The sequence below is a fragment of the Uloborus diversus genome, chromosome 5 (genome assembly GCF_026930045.1).
Source record: "Uloborus diversus isolate 005 chromosome 5, Udiv.v.3.1, whole genome shotgun sequence".
NCBI lineage: Eukaryota > Metazoa > Arthropoda > Arachnida > Araneae > Uloboridae > Uloborus > Uloborus diversus.
Genome location: NC_072735.1, coordinates 176,629,406 through 176,639,508, shown reverse-complemented (window position 1 = coordinate 176,639,508; position 10,103 = coordinate 176,629,406). Strand labels below are relative to the sequence as shown.

At 35.1% G+C, this 10,103-nt stretch overlaps 1 long non-coding RNA gene across 1 annotated transcript; it reads left to right on the top strand.

The window, feature by feature from the left end:
* Nucleotides 1–1,871: 1,871 nt before the first annotated feature.
* On the top strand, nt 1,872–9,552 carry LOC129222015 (uncharacterized). Its single transcript, XR_008580561.1, has 2 exons — nt 1,872–2,182; nt 9,413–9,552. It is a non-coding gene; the product is annotated as an uncharacterized LOC129222015 (long non-coding RNA).
* The last annotated feature ends 551 nt before the right edge of the window (nt 9,553–10,103 follow it).

Here is a 10,103-nt window from a genome sequence, read left to right as displayed (position 1 = left end):
CACTGCCCTGTGTTGCGAAGTCATTTTGAGAAAAAAATCGAAGCTTGTGCAGCGTTTTAATCTCAGCGAGGATTTTATGATTTATTTTTTGATATTTGAAAACTATTTCTACTAAGGTAAGTCAACATGACACTATTGTATAGCTTAATGATCAGCAGGAAAAGCAAAGTATATTGCAGTAGTATTAGTGTATCTGCATTTTGCCGTATGAAATTTTCCTCTCGTACGCAAATTTATACGTACTCCTGGTTGGTAATAAATTATAAATTAAAAGGAAGCAAAACTGATACTACTGCATAATATAAGTTTTGAATTCATGACTACAATAGTTTATTAGTCTCAGTCAGAACAATTGCTCTAAATTATAAGCAGTAAAAGTAACAAAATATTTTTAGTGGTCATAAAAGAAATGAGGTACAAAGGATTGTGAATCCCACTGTAACTTTCTGATCATAATCAATAGCAAATGCTTAAAAGATCTTAGTTCATCACTATGAAACACTTACAACTAAATTGTTGACAAAATAATTACTATTAACTAACTAATATATGTACCCCTCGGCAATCACTTCCTAGGGGTGAGCAAAAAACAAAAAATTAGAACTTAACAGAACTTACCCCGGGTGGGACGACTGATCGTTCTCATTTCTAAACACGGAGTTCCAATGATGCTTTTGAGTTTATCAAATGGAATTTAATATGGCAATCGACAACGTTTTGACGAGCATCATTAGCAGGTTACTGAAGACACTTGTTTCGGGGATACAGATAACCCCTTTTTCAATACGAAATAGTCTGCTTTCGGATGTAAAGACATCCGGAAAAAGCAACGAGAATGAACAACTGCCTGTCTAATATTGCACCATTCGTTTCGAGAAAAAGCCGTTAAGCATTAAATTTCTGAAAAAAATCCCACAACTACCTGCTTTATCTCGTTAACAAAACTTATTTCATGGGATTTTTAAAAAAATATTGCGTAATGGCTTTTTTTTTCGAAATGAATCGTGTAATATATTTCGGCTCTGAGTTGAATTTTGTGATGTTTGTTTGCCATTTTTGCTATTTAAACTGCATGTTGTTTATCCTCGTGTCTTTTAATGGGTGTCTTTACATCCAAATGATCATTATTTTTTGCATTACGAAAAGGGGGTTTTCCTGTAACCCCGAAACACGTGTCTGCAGTAATCTGCTAATTTTGAGCGTCAAAACGTTTTTGATTGCCATTTACTTCTCCGCACTAAGGTCATTTATGGTAGTTTTATATCTTTTAGGTTGGCGACAAAGAATTTCATATTTTTTTCTTTGCTGTTGCTCCCAACTAATGGAAAAACATATGTCGTTGTGTCCATGCGCGCCCTAGTGTCTCTGAAATAAAAGGAAACATGCTTTCAATCTTAACAAAGAGGGTCAACATACAAAATTTATCATTTCCAGTTACTCTCCGAAAATGAAGTCCTGGATGCCATTTCCAAAATTATCTCAATTCACCTAGAGAAAAGGGAAAAATCTGAATTCAAACTATTAAAATTATGTTTTTCTTTCACTTCCAACGGACCGACCTTAGTTTTAACAAATCAAGTTCACCGTGAAGCTATGGCGTATGTTGGCCTCTCCGGTAACACGGCGGATACGTGTGCAGTTTTCCATCGACACTCGAGTTTTACTTATTTGAGAGTTTTAAGGAGTTAGGTTGACCTTATTTGGCCCCCTTGAGCCAGCGATAAACGAAGAGGAAGTGAAAATAGCTACATAATTTTTATAATATACAAAAATCAAAACTATTCTGTGGTTCTAAACTCGGTGTTCCCTACACTGTTATACATGCTCAGTAACACGCATTTTCTTTTCAGCAATCATGGACATCTCGGAAATTACTGAATATATTTTCCGCTACTACAACGGGTTTTCGGACGAAGAAATTGAATTAGAATTTGACATTTTTGCCGCAAACAGGCGCAAGAAACCTGTCAAAAAGACCAAATGGCCAAAAAAAGCTAAAAGCGTTTCCAAACGCTTCCCCCTCCAACCCTGGGTGGATCAAAACGGAGTGTGGGAACTTCCAGCTCCTAAACACAAAAAGGGGATCCTAAAAAAGATCTTCGGATTCCTTAAGTGACCTATCTGGATGTCACTAGTGGATGCGACCCACTTTAAAAAGCGTGCGAATCTTTATTGACTTAAGGTGAGCATTTTATTTATACTGAAAGTATTGTTTATAAGCACCATCTTAGTCCTAAACGCAAAATTGAAACAGCAACGCAGTGACCAATGCAGGGGCCATTGCTTTCAAAATAAATCACACAAAGCAAATGTCAAAACATTAACACACAATTACCACAGCTTAAAATTTCATATGACACGATTTCACCCTTGAATGATCAGTAAAAGTCACATGAGGTCTCTCTATTGACATGTGTTTGAAAAAAAAAAAAAAAAAAAAAACCGAGCTAATGTATGCATCACATAGCTTCCTTTTCTACCAATGTTTTCCCCCATTATTGGCATTTTTAATGTAATTCAATAGTTAACTCTCTAAATTTCACCAATAGAGGCCAACTTGTAACCAGATTTTTAAAAGAAAAAAAAAAGAAAAATCGGCAAATTTGTTGCCAAGTTGGCTACAAAACTCGGCGACCAAAAGAATGGCGATACGTCGCCAAGCCAAGTGTATTCCAAGTTATAACACCACTTGAGTTAGCATCGAAATTACCAATGATTTCCCCCGATAAAGGTGCAAAACACCCCTTTAGAAACACTCGAATACAACCAAAATAAGAGGTGCACAACTAGATCCCAATAGTAGTCTATGCATCAAATTGCAACTTTCTAGGACAAATCATTCTTGAGCTATGCGACTTACATACGCACATATGTATTTACGCACATACATACGTCACAAAAAAAACTCGTTGTAATTAATTCGGAAATCATGAAAATGGATGTTTCGGGCGTCTATACGTTCTTAGGTATATATGCACGTGTGGTCGGGTCGAAAAGAAAACTCGACATTCATTCGGGGGTGAGCAAAATTTGAATTAAGGTCGATTTTTAAATAAAAATGTTTTCACGAATACAATATTTCTTTTTTTGTAAGAGGACGTAAAAAACACATTAGCAAAAATGCATTAACATTTTTTTTTCAATCTTAATGAATTAAGAGCCTTTAGTAATAATTAATCTGAGTCTTTAGTAATAATCAATTTTAAATAATGTCTCGACTGCAAATTAAAAAAAAAGAAAAACACTACGTTTTACATAGTAAACAAATTATGTACCTTGCAACCAATTTTTTGCTCAAACTTCGACTTAAATTTTCATTTTCCTCACCTCTGAATGAGTATTTAGTAATTTTTATGGCACCTCTGCCCGCTTGCATCTGTACCTTTGAATGCACAGGCAGCTTAAGTATTCACTTAGACGATTCCTCAGTTAATTTTCAAATATTTTTTGGGACGTCTAAATGTAATGTGTCACCCGTATTTAAGGAATTTTATGTAAAATTCTCAAAATTAAGGCCTCTTGCCCGAGCAGAAAAAATTAACTCACAGGCTTGAAATTTTACGCAGTAGTTTGTATTAGAAGGTTTAAAAAATACCACACTAAGACTGAAAGATCAGCGGAATTTAACATATTTTGTACAACTTCTCTTTATTTGATTTTTTTCTAAAATTCTTGAAAATTCAAGTCTCTTGCAAGAGCAGTCATGAAATTTCGCACAGTAATTATGTTAAGGAGTTTTAAATTTTCCGCAATAAGGTTAAGTACTCTGAAAAAATACGATTTTTCAGCCCATCCTAATGTACATACATGTATTTCACATAGCTCAAAAACGGTAAGCCATGGAAGGTTAACTTTGTATGCAGACACTAAGTGAGGTCCAGCTGTGCACCTTCCTGTTTGGTAGTAATCGGATGTTGCAAAAAGCGTATTTTTCGCCTTTTTGGGGCTAAGCGCTGTTCATTTCAATGCGGACTCAAGTGATAGCACAACTTGGCGACCACTTGGTGATATAGTGCCAAGATTTTTCTGGAAGAAGTTTCGAGCCAACTTGATGAAAAATCACCAAGTTGGTGTTTGGCGAACTCGAAACGCCAACCAAGGCACGAAAAAATGATTTTTCGAGTTTAAAGTTATTATATTTGGGGGCTATTGGCGATATTTAGCTAGGTATTCACTCAAGTGTACGGAAACTGTCGATATATTTGGAGAATAAATCTCTCTAAAACAGTTATTCTGTTTTAAGTAATGGGGATTCATATCAGCACTGCAATATTATATATTTGTCCTTTATTACGAACCCCAATTTTACGCGTTCAAAGGTTTTGATGAAATTTCTAATCCCAGAAACTAATACAGGCATTTCTTTGCTTCAAGTCTTGAGTTAGTTTTTCTACGCGTAGGAAAATTTCTAAGAAACTATTCATTTGAGAAATATTGCTTCTAACGATCGTACAAGAGTATACGAGGCGTGTTAAAAAATTTTTTTTTCAGCTCCAGGGGAGTCCAGGACACCCCTATTTTTTACATTTACTAATATTATTACGCTGTAAAGTTTTAGCTTCTTACTCAAATTTTAAGACGATGCTCACCCTTAATTTAATATTAGCCGCATCATAAAAAAATCCTACAAATTGAGAAATATTTAATTTTTCCAGCTGTTTTTTTTTTTTTGTAAATAATTGTTTTATTGTAATGTATATGCATATTTCTAGTGTATATTATAATATGTAGCATTGCTTTTACAGTTCAAAGCATTTTTTAACCCCCCTCCCCATACCATTGAAGTTTAGGGGTGGGGATTGAGCACCCTCTTTCAGTTGAAATAAGAAACTAAAATTCTGCCAGTATGTTACTATCCACAAGCCTAAAATTATTGAGGGGTGTCCTGTTATCTAGGAGAATTTATTTTTTACATGTATTTTTGAACCACCCTACAATACACGCACCCTACATTTTAAATTCTAGATAAACATTGATTATTTAGCAGATTTAAAGGAAGTAGTGTAGGGTAAACACTAACTTTTTAAAATCGTCTTTAACCATCGAATATTCGGTATGAGGTTAAATCACTATTCGTTACATCAATTACTGTTATCAAACTAATGCCCTGACCAGGAAACATCACGAGTTCAGTAATCATGAAAAAAGTTAAAAATGGTCGCATTCGAAAGAGTATCTTTAGAAAAAAATTTGACCCAAATATTGTGTGCCCTCGTCCTTTTGTTTTTGAGATATGGGGGGTCAAAGTCTGTCGAAATCTTACGAAAATTCGCCAAATTTAAAGACTTGGCAAGAAATGGAAAATACCACGTGATTTCATCGCCTGCGTCTAGCAAGACTCTCATTCCCATTTCTGGTCATCTGCAAAGCGCGTAAAACGATGTTTCGAATTAATCCTTTACTTGTGTGTGTAAAATTAAAAAGTAACTATGAAGCCTGTGAAATGGAAACTAGAGAGCTTTATCCAGAGGAGCTACAATTTTATAACGAAATTGAACGTAGGATTTAACTTTGTAATCGTGATAATAATGCATTTCAGAATTTAAGTGCATTTCAAGTGTGTTTTACTTAACTAATTTAAGTTTGTACTATTGTTATGAAATGTGTTGTAAGTAATTAATAATTATGTACGAGAATTAATATCAATAAGTAAAAAAAACATGCTTATTAAAGCTTATATATTGAAAATAAAATGGATAGTTTTTGATGTTGAAACAAAAATGATCATGGATTGTAGTATCCCAGCTCTTATTTATTTTTTCAAAAGTTATTATCATTTATAAAGTTTTATTGTCTGACCACTGCTAGCGAAAATTTTTTATTTAAAATCGAAGAAAATAATAATTTAAAAAAAAGAAAACAACGGATAGTAAATGTCAAAAATTTGCACAGCAAAACTAACGATGTCGGAAATTACTTCACAACAGATTCTTATCAAAAATTTTATAGTCTACGTTCATTACAACAACCCCTGTAGTTCGAAAAATTCTGTCACTAACTGAAAGTCGCTATAACGTAAATGCACATCATATTGCATGTTATTTAGTCATTTTTAAAACTACTGAAGTCACTTTTACCAATTATGTTTCACGTTAAAAGGGAATTCTAATACGAAAAAAATAAAAATTAATACAGTTTTTTTTTTATTTGACTTGTTAGAGGGCTTACACATATCTTGAAAACGATACACATAACGAAAAACACACTGGAAATAACTGACAGAAATCGTTTTTTTTTAATTTGAGAACATGGTTTGAAATCTTTAAAATTGTCGTTTTCTTCGTATTTAGATACTGTTGAAGACTTCAAATTTACGATTAAAAAAAAAAAACCTTTAAAGTGTGTTTACCGTTTCTCTACGGTTATCATATTTTTTTCAAAACAGTTTCATCATCGAATAAACTCTTTCAGTGGAAATATTTCACCCGCAGAAGCATAAAAGTTTTAAACATTAGTTTTTTAACAGACAGTCTTAAGAATAACAAAAAAGTTTAAACTTTGAACGATATATTCAAATGTATTCAGTTAATACGTTCTATTGGATGCTAAAATATCATTACATCTGTGGAATTTTAAAACGAGATTTTGTGCTCGAACCCTATGACAGATCGGTCGCAGTAATAGGAGGTCGTTCTTGTTGACTGCAGTTTGGAGCGCACTGATGGGAGGTCACTGTGACCTCTCAAAAATTTTCGTTATTCGACAAAGTTCGTCTGACAGTTCGGCAAATTAGAGGACATAATTACAATTTTTTAACTCCCGAAAGTCACTTTTCCTACATTATTATTTGCGCATACTCGTATTTTATCGCATGGCAAAATTTGAATTTTCTTTCGGTAAATTGAGAATTTTTGCTTTCCCAAAAGTTTAAGCTCGGGGAACCTCTCACTGCAGTATATTCTAATTTGCTTTATTACTACAGTAAAATGTCAAAAATCAGAACAAATTAGCTTTGCACAGAACCTAAAAGAAAAAATAATTAATACTTATGAGAACCTTGTTTAGAAATAAAATATATTTCACCAATAATAATAACCACGAAAACTAGTGATGAAAAATCTACTTACATCTACTACTACTACCTAAAATGCTAAAAGACATTTTTATCTTGACCTTCTCCATAACATTTTACAGAGGGGAGGAAATTATTCGAGAAAATTACTTTTAGTTATTCGAAAAGCAGCAAAAGACATACCCACATTCACATTTCTGTAGTTGGAAACAAATGTTTGAAGGAACTCCCCTTGGGGTCTAGGGGATTCGTCAAAAGAAAATATGATTTGAAGTCAATATACATTATATTTCCATTGTTTTCACAATAAAATAAAACAAATATTTCGGGCGGTGGCGTTTTCTCCTATACAGTTGCACGTTAATATCCCGGAACACAAGCCCCTAAAAATTTCAATGCCGCAGTCTGTGCCACGACACCCCGCGCCATGGTAGTCACCCCGAGTAAAGAATTAATGCGCTTTGGTTTCTCACGCGCTTTGGTGGTGACCAAATATGGAAGCGAAATGTTTTGTCAGATGCAGATGTTGAATTCGCGTAATACCTTCCATTTCTGAACAAAACTCGCTAAATTTGGCGACATAACTAAAAATTTCGGCAATTTTTAAGACCTCATATTTCGATAACGTGGTCACGAGGGCACGTAGTTTCAGTCCCATAAACCTGTTTTCCAATGCTCTTTCGAATGCCACCAATTTGGAATTTTTTTGAATTTCCTTGATCGTGATGTTTCCTGGTGAGGAAATTTTTATATTGTAGCTTTAAAAAGTCCTCAATTTGCCCATACACAAAATGAAAAACCTTTCTTTAAAAAAAAAAAAGTGGTGATATAATCAGAAGTATAAAATACGTTTTAAGGTAAAAAGTCATTGATGCGAAATATGTATACACTCTGTTACAAAAAAAAAATTTGTGCACCAAGAAGAAATTGAGCTCCAAACAAGAAACTGGACAGGAATGTAGTCTGGTTATGGATATGCGAAGGATTTAAATTTCGTCACCAGTGACACAAGGTATGGGGCATAAGAGATGCACAGCTGCGTAATAATGAAAGACTGATTTCTCGTGCTGTTGGGGTACTGAAACGAATCCATCGACCTGCATGGACGCTGTTGTGACTAGGACGACCTTAGGGCAGAAATTAAAAGGAAGGGAGCAAGTCCAGTCATTGGCTTGGCAAAAGCTGTCTCATAGATCCCGTCACGTGACTCAAGAGCGTCGAAGGGTTGAGACGTTTTGCGTAAAGCAAGCGAAAGAATCCCGATTTCTTGAAATGATTTGGTTCAAAATCTATCACGTGTCTTGGAGTCTTGGTTTCACGAATGAAAGTCTTTACTCCCCCCATTTGATCTCCCTTTAATGAGGACGACCTTTGAGAGGTAGATGTACAATCGGTTGTTAGATTTGTATCGGCCACCCCCTCGGTCAGAGCGACAATAGGGTAGTAGAACGGTTTTGTTGAAGATTTATCACACACAAACATTGTTGTATCTCTTACTAAACCCACATTATAGGTAGCGTCGACGGAATTTTCGCTTCCCTAGGAAAGCTAGATTATAACTCACTCGAGGAGTGTGTTCTTCGACGATGAACACCAACTCTGTTTGATTGCTTAAGTTCTACTCACGCGCGTGTGGAGGCGGCCAGGCCAGTGGTCCGATTCGGTATTTGGTATCGAGAGGTAGATATTGATTCTAAAAGCTGTGATAGATTGAGGAACGATTTGTTGCGTCGAACGAAGATCTCTAGTTGTCCTAGTCTAGATGATCTGTAGTCGAACTATGAAAGTTCAGAGTTACTTGAACGATTTTTCAATGCTGTCGTTTATCAGCAGGGGAGCTGTGGTCCACATATCGCGTAGATATGCTAATAATATCTTTTATGAAATAAAGTATTCCCTTATAGATCACCAGAGCTCTCGCAATAAGAGCACACGTGGGACATGCTGGAAAGGTAACTGCTGTTATGCCAGAACACTGATTAAACGGCTGTCCATCTGTATAGATTGTGACTTGATTCTCTGGAGAGGTCATAGGTGACCTACACTCCCTCTCACGACTTGTTTTGGCTTGTAGATAGCATAGAAGGGTCTAATACTTACCATTTTTTAAAATTTGCGGTGTTATATCTTTTGTTCTGAATACGTAACAAATTGCTATAGACCGCATACGTGTTATAATTCAAGTCGATACTTCGTTTTCCTTCTGGGTGCAAAAGTTTGTTTGTAACAGAATTTGTATAAAGAATTTTTTTTTCTTTGTGTTCTTTTATTCTACAATTTGTGTAAGTTTTTTTTTTTTTTTTAAATAATTATTCTGTACCCTTGATTCTGTCAGTGTAATCAAATAATAGTGTGCATCAACTTACATGTTTAGCTAACAATCCTTTTTTTTCTTTCTAGAATTTGGAACCAGATTACCTCTTTCGTTTTCACTGCTGCAAGTAAACTTTTGGCCAAAATATCAAAATCTTTTGCAGCATCTAAATTTGCTGGTTCCTAGTCTTAAAAAGAAATAGCAACAACTCTCAAAGATAACAAAACCATCTATCTATTTTCTGACAATGCATGATGAAAACCATAGCTGGTGAAAAAGAATCAATAGTGAAAAATGCTGTTGAAAAACTGAATTATCTACGAATTCTTGGGATTCAAGTTGCTTTTTCAATTCAATGAATCTTTCTCCCCCCCCCCCTCTCCACATACTTATGAAGTTTGGGGGAAGGGGTTGAGCATCATCTTTTCGCTAAAGTAGGAATCTAAAACTCTGCCAGTATATTACTATCCACAAGTCTAAAAATATTGAGGGGTGTCCTGTTATCTAGGAGAAACTTTTTTTACTTGTATTCTTCAACCACCCTATTGTACCCGTCGTATAAATTGTACACCAGAGGGGAAACATTGAAGTAACAAATTGAATTATCAGAGTGAAAATTGTGTAGCACATTTGTATTATCAGAATATCTGGGGTGCCCACGAGGTACGGTCTATTGCGGAGACTGCTCTATTGAAACTTTCAGGGAGGAGGAGGGGGAGAGTTCTCCATTGCATTTGTAGGTGGTGTACCGTTTGGGGAGGAGCACTCTGGTGAATA